The following is a 13934-nucleotide window of genomic DNA, read 5'->3' as shown; positions in this document are numbered from 1 at the left end:
GGGGATTCCAGTGGTGGCTTCCCAGATATGTCCATGGCTCTGCCATCAAGATAGAGGTGGTCCCATTTCTCAAATCTTTACCCTGCCTATTCAGCTTAGAGCCACCATCCTCAGTAGTAATGTGGGATATGGCCATCCCTGCCTGTTCTATCCTATTATTCACAGTCTAGCAGAAAAATTTCAGGATGAACCTCTAGACATTAATGAATCCTATACAATAATTTTCAAAAAATGCATGGTTTATTTTAACTATATTATGTAGAAGGAGTTTATTTTTAATTAATGTAGTGCATAAGCAATTATGCTATCCTATAAGAGTAAATCTGTAATGTTTCTATAATAACTGTCTTGCATCATTTCTAGACAAGTTTGTAATTTTTTGAAATGAAGAAAATAATATTTGAACTAATAAATTTGAAATAGTAGCAGAAAAGTAAAAAGGCAGGCTTTTAAAAATATACAGATTGATTAACAATGAAATATTAGAAAAGGAATATAAAAATACAATACCTTTTGAAATTGCACCCCAAAAAATCAAATACCTGGGAATACATCTGAACCAAGGAGCTGAAAGACTTATATGCTGAGAACTATAAAACATTAATCAAGGAAATTAAAGATGTAAAGAAATGGAAAGATATTCCATGCTCCTGGGTTGGAAAAAATAATATTGTAAAAATGGCCATACTACCCAAAGCAATCTATAGATTCAATGCAATCCCTATCAAATTACCCATGACATTTTTCACAGAACTAGAATGAACAATCCAAAAATTTATATGGAAGCACAAAAGACCCATAATTGCCAAAGCAATTCTGAGGAACAAAAAACAAGCAGGAGGCATAACTACCAAACTTCAGGCACTATTATGAAGCTACAGTCATCAAGACAGTGTGGTACTGGTACCAAAACAGACATACAGACCAATGGAACAGAATAGAGAACTCAGAAAAAAACCCAAACAACTACGGTCAATTAAACAGATGCAGACTATCGCCTTTGGAATGGATAAGCAATGAAATTCTGCTGTGTAGCAATGAGAACTACATCTAGTCACTTACGAAGGAGCATGACAATGTGGGAAAAAAGAAGGTATACATGTATGTGTAACTGGGTCACCATGCTGTAAGGTAGAAAATATAGACAGAACACTATATACCAGATATAATGAAAAAAGATTAAAAAAAAATATAAAAAAATTAAAAACACACATATTTTGGGGAAAAAATAAATTTAGTTGTGAAAAATTGAAAAAATAAAAATAAAAAATATATGTACAGATCGTTGCTGAGTCTGTGGTGTAGGCAGGGAGTTGTAGCTCTGATTTGATCCCTAGCCTAGGAAATTCCATATGCCTAAAAAGTAAATAAATAAATAAATAAATAAATAAATAAATAAAATTCAGATTACTATAGAAATTCCCTCACCAAAATTGATTTTTCACAAAACCATTAGAAACAATGTACAGAAAATGACTGCATATGAAAAATAGAACATGAGCTTTTGATAAAAGATTATACGAAGAATAAAGATAAATTTTTGGTAAGGGAAAAAAAAAAGTAATTTTACGTAAAACTTTTTCCAGAGTAAAAAAATAAGAGAAAATATGACAAAAGCAAATTAATATAGACATTTATGGAAGGTTTTTGGAAAAGAATATTGAAAAAAGAATTTTAAGTGTAGTCAACCTGGCTAAGATTAGAATGGAAAAAAAAATGAATTTTTTTTTTTTTTCGGTCTTTTTAGGGCCATACCCATGGTATATAGAGGTTCCCGGGCTAGGGGTCTAATCAGAGCTACAGTTGCCAACCTACACCACAGCCACAGCCACGCCAGATCTGAGCTGCATCTGTGACCTACACCACAGCCTATAGCAACACTGGATCCTTAACACACTGATCAAGGCCAGGGATCAAACACACAACCTCGTGGTTCCTAGTCAGATTTATTTCCACTGTGCCCTGAAGGGAACTCCAAAAAAAATGAATTTTAATAAAAAATGTATATTGGTACAAAATTTTGATTTTCTCTTTGTTAGTAGAATCAACTTATTTTGCCTTTAATGTAATCTGCTTTAGAAAAAAATTATTTGTTTTGTCTTACGAAGTCTTCGATTATTCAGAAAATCTGAGTTTGCTCAATATTTAAAGAGCTAAGTTTTCTTGCATCTGTGAAACCTATATTTGCACGTGAAACCTTTTTGTTACTGTGGTTAAATGAATAACTAAGTACTATTTTATAATGATCTGTTATCCTATTTAGTCAAATGTACAAACCTTTTTATATTTTTGACAAACTTCCCCCAAATCAAATTTTAAATCAATTTCTTTTTTTTTTTTTTTTTAAGCTTGAGCTAACTTTGGGATTTTTTTTTTCCCAAAGGACTGCTGAAGCATCTCAAAGAATCTATTCTCTTCCCTTATAAAAAGGGAAAATTAACCCGACTAGTATCCATGAAGACTCTGGTTTTATCCCTGGCCATGCTCAGTAGATTAAGGATCCAGCATTGCCTTGAGCTGTGGTGTAGGTCACAGATGTGGCATGGATCACACATTGCTGTGACTGTGGGGTAGGCTGGAAGCTATAGCTCCTATTTGATCCTTACCCTAGGAACTTCCATATGCTGCAGGTGTACCCCTAAAAAAAAAAAAAGGGAGATATGAAACTAATTAAGCTTATTTGATATGTTAAGTTACATGAGAAACACTGTCAAGTAAGAAGTAATAATAAATCTTCATTATATTTCATCTCAGTGGAAACAAAGAAACTTCATAATACATTTTATTCAACCTGAAAATATCCAACATTATGTTGGATATAAAAAAAGAATATCTATACTTTCTCCAAAAATTAACCAAACTTAAACAAATTATTATGTAACATTCAACTGCCAGTGAGATTATTTTTTTTTGTTTATATGACATTCCTGGAAATCTAGTAGGTCCTGGCATATTATCATTTATAAGTCCAGCTATTATCTTAAAGTGTTGTGTGTCATAGAGATAATCGAATTTTCTTGTTAATTGAATTGTAATGAATTCTTATCTGATCTTTAATCTTTGCTTTTGTCATTTATAGACAGTTACTCTTTTATCTTGGTGTTTGTAAAAAAGGTTCCTATAAAATGTCTCATTTTAAATTCATGGAAAGGACTCAGATGCAGATTTCTTATAACTTTAACATCATAACACTGAACTGGGTGTATATTTTTTTTTCTAAAACTTTAATGGAAAGCTGATGGATTCATAAAGATGTTAACTGAAGATCAAGATCAAAATAATTAATTACCAGAGAATAAATAAACTGATGAGGATGATTAATCATTTTGTGACTTTATGTTTTATTGCTGGTTCTCTAATGTTTTGCTTTTCTTTTTCTCTCTTTTTTTCTTGAGCTATCAACAATCTGGTAAGATATACATTTGTAAACAAAATTCAAACTTTTGCTTTATCTCCCTGCCTGATCCTTCTAGAACTTGGAAACTTTCAGTGTGTATTCTTATTTACATGACAGCATAGTCATTTGCAAGAATTCAATAAGAATCATCTCTCCTTGAAATAGAAAACAATTGGAAATATTGGCTTTACTACCAAGACTATGATTGGATAATCAGATTCAAGAGAGAAATTCATAGTCTCAGATATGACCAGAAAATTTAAGAAACTGCTTGAAATGATCAGCAGACTACCTTGCTTTCAAAGTTTCAGCAAAGCAATCTTTTAAAAAAAGTATATGATCCTTCAGTATTCTTGCTGTTTTTATGTAAATAATCAGGCCAAATTTAATACAAACAAATTAGTTTGACTATGATTATTTTGGCAAAAGAAGGATAATTATGGAGGGAGAAATTTTCTTCATTATAGATACTAGATTCTCATCCTGTAAATTATTTACAAGGTTTTGTTGCAAAGAAAACCTCTTTCCTAAGACTTTGAAACTAAACTCTTCTAGTTTCCTCAAATATCTGACTACAAATCTCTAAACTAACATTTCTCGTTTTCTCCTACACTTCTGATTTGAAATCAAAAGGAACAAAGACTGCCCTTTACTCTCCTGATAAGGAACTAAACCAGATTCTTCTTACTACCCATAAGGTAGCAAAGCTTCAAAGACTGGAGCTAGTTCATGCCTCACAGCTAGAGAAGGCTGCACCTGACATCCTGTCCTATACAAGCTCTTGAGAGCACAGAATCAAGTTGATCAGAACTTGAAATAGACAACAGCTATAGGAGACATCTTTCCCATGTGGTTTGACCAGGCCTGTATATCTTTTCCCCTGTTATTACTTCTTACTTTATCCTCACCTTCCTTTTCCTGGAAAAACAATGCAATTCTTAATCTATTACAAAAGGGAGAAACTTACCTAATTGTTGAATTTGTCCTGGGAAAATTCAATCAATTCATGACAATGGTGACCCTTTAGTTTATTCTGCAACAATTTTTTTTGTCACTTGTGCAAGGTGTTAATGCTAATTTCACCCACATCTCCTTGATGTTAGCTACAAAATAAGACTTTTGAAGACTCCCATTAGGCTACCCCATTAAGCCTTCATGGCCATCTTAAAAAAGAACCTCCAGGAGGCATACATGACTCTGAATTTGCCTCCATAAGGAGAAATTTTCCCCTGTGTGTTGAATTAAGAGACAATGAACATGATCAGAAATCTCTCTCTAACGTTGGGAGAATAGCCGATTCCACAGTCCAAGCAATAGCAGTCACTGGACTCATAGGCTAAAGTAATTTTGGACAATTGCATAGCCCTTGATTACCTATTTGCTGAAAAAGAGGTGCTGATATAATAGTATATACGACCTATTACACTCAAATAAATGCCTTTGGAGAGATTAAAAACTCAATTACACAAAATCAGGAAACAAGCCCATGGATTACAAAAAACTTCATCCAGTGAGCCCTGGTATTTCGATGTATTTAGCTGGTTACCTTCATGTTTGGGGTCTGCTTTAGAACCATCATAAAAAACATATATAAACTCTACTTTGCATAATTGTTTTTTGTTTGTTTGTTTTTTTGTCTTTCTGTCCTTTCTAGGGCTGCCCCCGAGGCATATGGAGGTTCCCAGGCTAGGGGTCTAATTGGAACCGTAGCCACCAGCCTACACCAGAGCCACAGCAATGCCAGATCCGAGTCAGGTCTGTGACCTACACTACAGCTTACCACAATGCCAGATCCTTAACCCACTGAGCAAGGCCAGGGATCGAACCAGCAACCTTATGGTTCCTAGTCAGATTCATTAACCACTGAGCCATGACGGAAACTCAGTGAATAATTGTTTTTAAGCTTAATACTTGTTGCCTGTCAAATCTTTGTAAAAAAATACATATACAATAAGTAATGCTAGATTAGAAATTTAAACGATCTTCAGTGCTTACAACCTTAATGATAATAGACTTTAGATGGAAAATGCCTGAGAGTTCTTCTTCCTACCCTTCTCTGTCACTTAAATGTGGCCTCAATATTTTCCAATCTCTCCTTTCCCTTAAGTGTGGGAGATGATAACCAGGAAAGATTCTAAATGGCACAAAGGGTAAAACAACTAAATTTGGAAAATCTGACTATTGATCATCAATGCATTTGAGGAAAGATCTTGATCAAAAGGATAAAATGTAGAAATAAGGGAAATCTCATTTTTAATGGAGTAGGGAAACTCCAAAGTGAGAACTCTCGCACACATACCACTCTTGCAGAATGCATAAGCATCAGGAAGGAGGAAGATAATGTTGGGGTCATGGCTTGGATTGTCGGTGTCAAAAATTGTGACACATGAACATGGGGAGATCTCAACGAGGCTCTTTACTTCTGCAGAAGGGTGCAGGTACTCCAAAAAGCACGCACTCTGAACAAAGGACCCTCCCCTATTTATCTGTCTGCTTCCCATTTGTCAGGTCAGGGCACACATTCTTCCTGGTTGGCTAATTTGAAACAAATTGTAACTGGGAGAAGAGGGAAAGAGTAGGGGGGTCACAGGAAGGCATTTCAGCAGAAACCAGAGCAAATGGAGTAACCAAGATTTCCTTTGATAGAAAACACATATGTTACTTTCCACAATAAGAAAGTTTCTTTTCTTCTGGTACAAGGGAGGACATTAATCACATGGGAATTTGATCTTCTGCTTTTAAGTAAAAGAAGAAATTTCCCTCACTGTACCAGCAACAAGGCACTAATCACTCCTTACACCTATGAGAACCCACCACAACCTAGAATTCTTATTCTTCTCCAATGAACTTTGTTCAAAACATCCCTATCTCTACCCCCAATTTCCTCCTAAAACCTAATAAAAGTAAGTGCCTCTCCTTTATACTCTGGACTTGCCTATGATTCACTACAGCTTGCATGTTCTGAATTTCAATTATTTGCTTTTCCCAAATAAAGATACGGTGCTGGCAATGTAACCGGCTATTTTATTCTTGAGATTAATAACTCACTTTTAATTTTATTTTTTCTTTATTAAATATGTAATGGGTGCTTAACATATGCTGAGAACAGTGTTAAGTACTTTGCTTATAGTACTTCATTTAATTTTTACAGTTAAATTATGAGGTACCTAGTATTATTAGCTTCTTTGCACATAAGAGAAAATTAAAGAAAATTGCAGTTCAATCATTTTTCCAAAAACAATCAACAAAGAAATGTTAGAAAGATTTTCTTTCTTTCTTTCTTTCTTTTTTGTCTTTTTGCCTTTTCTAGGGCTGCTCCAACGGCATATGGAGGTTCCCAGGCCAGGGGTCAAATCGGAGCTGTAGCCACCGGCCTACACCAGAGCCACAGCAACGTGGGATCCAAGCTGCATCTGCAACCTACACCACAGCTCACGGCAATGCCAGATCCCTAACCCACTGAGCAAGGCCAGGGACCGAACCCCCAACCTCATGGTTCCTAGTCGGATTCGTTAACCACTGCACCACGATGGGAACTCCAGAAAGATTTTTAATTAGACAATTTTAATCCATTTCCTGTCTTCTTAACCTCCATACTAGTACCCTCACAATGGTTGTTAATGTTAATATATGCTAATGAAACTGAATAATAGTTTTTGCAGTTGTAAAACTTGCTCAATTATTTGTATTTATACAAGTGGTCAGCAGTATTTCTGTAAAGAGTTACATACAGTCTCTGTCAGATATTTGTTTTGTTTTATTTATTTTGCAATGGTGTAAAAGAAATCGTTTTCAAAGGAGGGCAGATCATATTTAACGGTAGTTAAAGCAGGTTTTTTTTTTGGAAGTATGATGCTGCTGCTGTTGCTGCAATGGATTCTTGATAAGCAAAATTTTACTGTGCAATATGTTATAAAAGATCTACTAATTTTTTGTTTTTATATTTTTGTTAATTTTTATATTTACTGAAAAAGTGAAAGGAAATCATGTTGAGAATATTTAAGATCTAATCTTTTGAAAATGTTAGTACTTTTAGGAGTTCCTGCTGTGGCACAGTGGGTTAAGAATCCAACTGCATAGGTTGCAGCTGTGGCTCAGATTCAGTCCTGCCTAGGAACTTCCATATGCCATGAGTACAGCCATAAAATTTTAAAAAAGAAAAAAAAAAGTACTTTTAGTATATAAAAGAATCTTTCCTCATTCAAATAAAATTACTTCAAATTTCTGACTATTCTATAGATAATTAAGAAGTGTTAATATTAACAGGGTTTAGGGTGTTATTTCAAGTAGATACAAAACAATCATTCAATTGTTTTTATTTTTATTTTCAAACTGAGTACACAGTAATTCTCAGAACTTGGAAAGAGAAAGATGGAAAGGGTATGAATCCCTAATTCAAGGTCCAGATTCTTCCCTCAAATAAATCTAAAGCCTTTCTTCGCCAGGGAAGGGGCAGCAAACTCATGTCATTTCCAGGTCTCAGATAAAGACCCATTTTGCTGGGGGAAAGAAAAGAAAAGTCCTCTAAACCTGGGAAAGAGTATGAGGCCCTTATACCCTGTAATAATACCATTAGTGGGCCCATCCTTCTGGGAAAAGAGCAGGACAATCCCTCTTGTACCAGTCTCACCGCAGTTACTAGGCAGAAAATGTCTTCCATGATAAAGAGGAATAGCTACACAGAAAATTCTACCATGGAAGATAAGCAACAACCCTTAGGTAGGCAGGACCACATAAAAAATAATAAATTCTGCCTCCCAAAATAAGTCCCTAAATAACCCATGAATTAAGGAAAATTAGAAAATATTTTGAAGTGATAGAAAATGAAAACACAACATCTCTAAATTTGTGAACAACAACTAAAGCAGCCCCTAAAGAGAAATGTATACCATTAAATATCTGTATTAGAAAAGAATGTTGTAAATCAGTAACATAACATCTTAAGAAAAGTTAATGCTTTTAACTTTAATAATTTTAATAAGCCCACAACCAGATTGATCAAAAAATAGAGAAAACATAAATTCCTAATATCAACAATAAAAGAAGGGACATTATTACAGATGTTATATTAAAATGAGAAACAATTATGCCCAGTTTTATGCCAGTAAATTAGACAACTTATATGAAATGGACAAGTCCATTGAAGGATAGATATTAGCAATGCTCACTTAAAGAGAAATAGATAATCTAAATAGTCCTACATTTATTAAATAAAAATTGAATTCTTAGTTAAATATATCCCCCCAAAAATTCATAGTCAAATGGCTTCGATGGTGAATTCTGTCAAATAGTTAAGGGAGGAATTACACCAATTCTACATACATTCTTCCAGAATGTAGAAGAGAACACTCATTTTATGAGGCCATCACTACCCTGATACCAAAATCCAGAGAAAGGAAAAAACAACAACTACACAATAATATTTTTCATGAACATAGACTTACACATCCTTAACAAAAATATTAGCACATCAAAATCCAGTAATATATTTTACAAGTATAATACATTATGATTACGTAGGCTTTATACTGGAAATGCATGGTAAATTCAACATTCCAAAAGCAATTTATTTAACAATATTAACATACTTAAAGAGAAAACCTATATAATATCTTAACAGATGCAAAAGTAGCTTTTGACAAAATTTAATATACATTCATAGAAAGGATCTCTAAGCCAATTAGGAATCAAGCCGAACTTCCACAATCAAATGAGGATATCTAAGATAAGCTTACTTCTCACATAATCTTAATGGTAAAAGAATTAATACTCTTCCCTAGTATCAAGAGAAAGTCAAGGATATCCACTTTCACTATTTTTATTCAATCATGTTAGGGGTTTATACCCACTGTACAAACGCAAACATTTTTTTAAAAAGATAATTTAGATTCCAACATTAAAAAAAAAAAAACCTCTGATTTTCCAAAGACATATTTAAGCCAATGAAAAGGGAAGTTAGAGGCTAGGAGAAAATAAACACAAAGTACAAATTTGTATATTTTAATTTACATCCAGTAAAATTCACTGCACACACACATACGGGTATATTGACAACCTAGAGTGGAAAAAAAAAAAAGTAATGCAATTTAAAAAGAAGGCAAAAGATTTGAATAAATACTTCACTAAAGAATATGTATGAATGGTATATAAGCACAGGAACAGCTGCTTATGTCACTAAGAAAATGTAGATTAAAATGCTATTAGTATTGTCAAATTAAGGGGGAAAAAAAATCCCTGAACATAATAACTGGTTTTAGGATGAAAAACAACTTGAACACTCATCAGTGATTATGGGAATTCAACATGGTGTAAACACTTTTGGAAAGCAGTTTGTCCGTTTCTTAACAAGCAAATATGTGCTTACCATATGTTCCAGCAACCCCACTCCTAAGTATTAATCCAACATGTATGAATATTAAGATATATACACAAAACTTTATTTGAATATTGATAGTGTTTTTATTCATAAGGACCCAAAATCCTAATGCTTTTGAACAAATGAATGGGTAAATGAGTTGTTATGTATTCATACACAGGAATAATACGCAACAAAAAAATAGCAAGCTAGTAACACTGGGTAAATCTCAAATATTTCGCTCAGCTAAAATAGACTAAAAAAACTGCATATTTTTAATTCTATTTTTATGATCTCCTGGGAGGTAAACCTATAGGAACAGAAGGCAGATTGAAGATAGAGTTCTAATCATGAGCTTTACCATAAGGGCAACGAGTGAATTTTTTCTGAACATTTGAATTGCTTATTTTCAATCACTTGACATGCTGTATTTGATTGTGATGCCAGTTATGAGTCTTAAGTTTTGCTAAAGTTTAATGGAATTTAATACTTAGTGAATCTTAATGTATATCAATTGTAAAAAAGTTGACTTTTAAAAATAGTGTAGTAACAAAGCCAATCTAGCAACACTGATTAAAAAGCTAAAAGACAATATCTAGGCATTGCATGGCAAGTTTACAATCTTTTCTACTTCAAATCTTCAAATTACAATACAATAGTTTCAGTTTTTCTGTTGGAAGTGGGGGGTAGTTTGGATATAATATATTGCTTAAAAATTAATTCTGGAAGGTAACTATGATCAGTGTGCTCCTGGAAAGTAAAATATTCAAGAGGACAATAAAAAACTAATTTATAGATTCTGTTTGTAAAAGAATTCTTATATAATATTAACTCTAGATGGAATAGTAACAGGGCAAAATACATAAATAAAATATCCAGATCCATCACTAACCCATATTTAAATTCGTGCAATCCAGAGTTTTGATTTCCTCACGGATGTACCATCTAATTAACACATTTTCAAATAACAGATGCAGTAGCATTGTGAGTATATCTCTCTCAACTTAGGAACTTAAAAAGATTTTGATCTGCCAAGGTCCTGAAATTTAACAGATATGCATCATTACAACTATCAGGATCCTTTACTTCATTATGTAGATTTGAATTATGGGTGATGGTAAGTACAATTTAAGTGATATACTATTTTAAAATCAGAAAATAAATATTGTACTAAAATATTCATTTAAAACATAATGAGTATGTTTATGTGAAATGTCTAGTTCTAAAGATAAATATCAGCGTAGACTTCTACAAAGGAAATGAGACTACCCCCAGTTCATGACCATTAAGTCAGGCACTGGGATGTGAAAAACAAAGAGAAAGCCTACTAGTTTATGTGGAGATGTTAGGATTGCTTTTTCTGTTTACAAAAATTAAGCGGAGGATTAGGTCATATCAGCTTCCAGGGTTTGTTTCCTTAGGAAAGAATGAAGGCTGTACCTGTTACCTAGGTTTACTCAGAATTGGTCAAGCTTCCAGCCACATAATTTGCCCTTTTGTGGATGATAGGACAATCAATTCCCACCTCCCAGTAGAAACAGAAGCCTAACTCAAAAATGGAATGCTGAGACAATAAGCAGGATTTGGGCTCTCTTAGCCTTATGCCTACCAAGCTATGAGTCCTTCATTACAAATTAAGGAACTCTGCCATTTATGAAGGAATATTTTTCAAGATAAGATGAAATATCTTCTAGCCTTAGGTACACATTTCCTTAAGCATGTAAAACAACAAACATGCTGAGCAGATTCTCATTTGTTTCTGAGCCCTTAAACACGACTGGATCACCTTTTTATATAAAATAATTGTTTTAACTCCATTAACGGAAATAGTAGATATTTTCTTACATGATCCTTTGACTTCTTTTAAAAAAGACATTCACATTATTATTCTTTAATAAGCAAAACACTTCATACAATAAAAAGTAAATATTTTTACCAAAACCATGAAATGATTAGTTTTAATAAAGTTTTGGAGAGACAAATTTTACTTTGCAAGGAGGGCATAAAGGTATCTGGATGTTTAAAAAATATCATCTTCCATTAAATGGGAAAAGATAGTGTTAACAATTAATAGCCATATTCTTCCTACAAGGGCATATTCACACAAAACATGTGAAGGGGTCATTGTTACATCTTATTTTGAAAACAATTAAGTCAATTTAGCCTGTGGGTGAGCTGTGGGAGTGAGTGTATCTTCAGCTGTCCAAAGTCCCTTGGTATGGAATGAAGTCAATTGAATTTTTCACAAATGGCCTATCTCCTCCCTTTGTCATTTAGACCATTACACTGACTAACACGTATGAAGCTTCCGACTGGCTGAAATGTATTGGCCATTCTTATTGAGTTGCAATTGCAAGATACAAATAGACTTTGACAAATGTTCCTTGTCCACTTTTGAAGATAATTTCATGTCAATAAGCTGGAAAAAGTGAAACCTCTTGGCTAATGGGACAATTTACAAGATCAGTGAAACATCCTCTATTCTCAATAAGGCGTGTTCTACATGATATAACTCTGAAATCTATCCTTCAGTGATTCTTTACAACCAAATTTTTCTCAAGAACACTTGACTTATATATTGATTCACTAGTCCTTATTAATATTTCAGTGATGCAAATAGAACATATTATGGTTCCTATTTTATAGATGGATAGACAGAGCAATATAAAGTTTAGCCAGTATCAGAACTTATACCACACAAAGTTGGAATTAAATTCCATGACAAGTTCTTGTTCTAACTTCCATTACTGTTTTCTACAAAGTTGCTGCAGTTTTGTATAGAATATTCAACTTATAAGGCTTTATATTGAAGTTCTTTGTATTATATTAATCCTAGTGTAGTAATTTTTGAAATTATTTTTCTTATATAAAGATATTGGGCACTCTTGTGACACAGTGCATTAAAGACCTGGCATTATCACTGTAGTAGCTTGGGTTGCTACTGTGATGCAGGTTCTATGGCTCTGGAACTTTCACATGCTATAGGAGTGGCCAAAAAAAAAAAAAAAAAAAAAAAAAAACATAGAAAATACTGTAAAAATACTGTAAATACTGTGAAGATTTCCAGTTGTGGCTCAGTGATAACAAACTCAACTAGTATCCGTGCAGTTGTAGGTTCGATTCCTGGCCTCACTCAGTGGGTTAAAGTATCTGGCATTGCCATGAGTTGTGGTGTAGGTCACAGATGTGGCTTGGATCCTGTGTTGCTGTGGCTGTGGCACAGGCCAGCTGCAGCAGCTTCATTTTGACCTCTAGCCTGGGAACTTCCATGTGCCTCAGGTGCAGCCCTAAAAAGAAAAGGAAAAAAAAAAAAAGACTGTGAATAATAAGCTGGAATTATAAGAAATTTATATAATGCCACTGTGTATTATTTCCCAACTTCATGTTGGATAAATTTTAAAATATGAATATGATGACAGTAAATTCTTCAAAGCAGATATTCATGCATATCTGCATGTACTTGCAGGTGCACATTAGGTAAACTTGATATTTATATAACAGTTTTAGCTTTTTATTGATAAATTATTGAATTAGCTAGATAGATGTGAAGTTTGGATTCCATTAAAAAAGGCTTACCAACACCCCCTTACAGAAACCCGCAGCAGTATGTTCTAGCCCCATTAATTAGGCTTGGGGGAATGGGGACTCAGACAGAATAGGGAGTGAGGTTAGTGTGAAGGGCTTAGGCAGAAAATGTGAAAGTAGGTTGAGACTTTGTCACCTGTCTTCACACATTTCTCTTGACTGCATGTTTCATGGAAAATTCAGAATTCCCCATGCTACCCAAGAGGTGCAGGTATGGGGCTCTGAGTAGAATATCAACACATTTGCTGAGAAATTGCAGATTAAATTAAGCACTCACAGAAGGATGTAGTGGAGATGCCCACCTGCACCAAAGGAAGCCAAGTTGGGGCCAGTTTTGGAGGGGGGGGCACCAAGTTTTAAATAATCCAAGAACACAGACACTTCAGCCTTGTAGATGTAAAATATTTACAGTAGGTAAGTTATAACCCCATGGTGGCTAGCATAGTCCAGAGAATAGGACTAAAACCTGTAATCAGACCCTGGTCTACTGCCAAATCTTTGCTGGTGGAAGTCATTTTCTGTTAGCCTTCAAGTCATTCTCATCAATGTTGCTTTGTAAATTTGTTGTTATTTTGTGTGTCCATGGGAGGAAGTTAG

This window comes from Sus scrofa, chromosome 1 (assembly GCF_054392235.1).
Source record: "Sus scrofa isolate SSC_HxYL_T2T_F1_AM1 chromosome 1, Sscrofa_HxYL_maternal_Yorkshire_Landrace_v2.0, whole genome shotgun sequence".
Taxonomy (NCBI): domain Eukaryota; kingdom Metazoa; phylum Chordata; class Mammalia; order Artiodactyla; family Suidae; genus Sus; species Sus scrofa.
The sequence above is the reverse complement of the archived record's forward strand: the minus strand, read 5'-3'. Positions refer to the sequence as shown.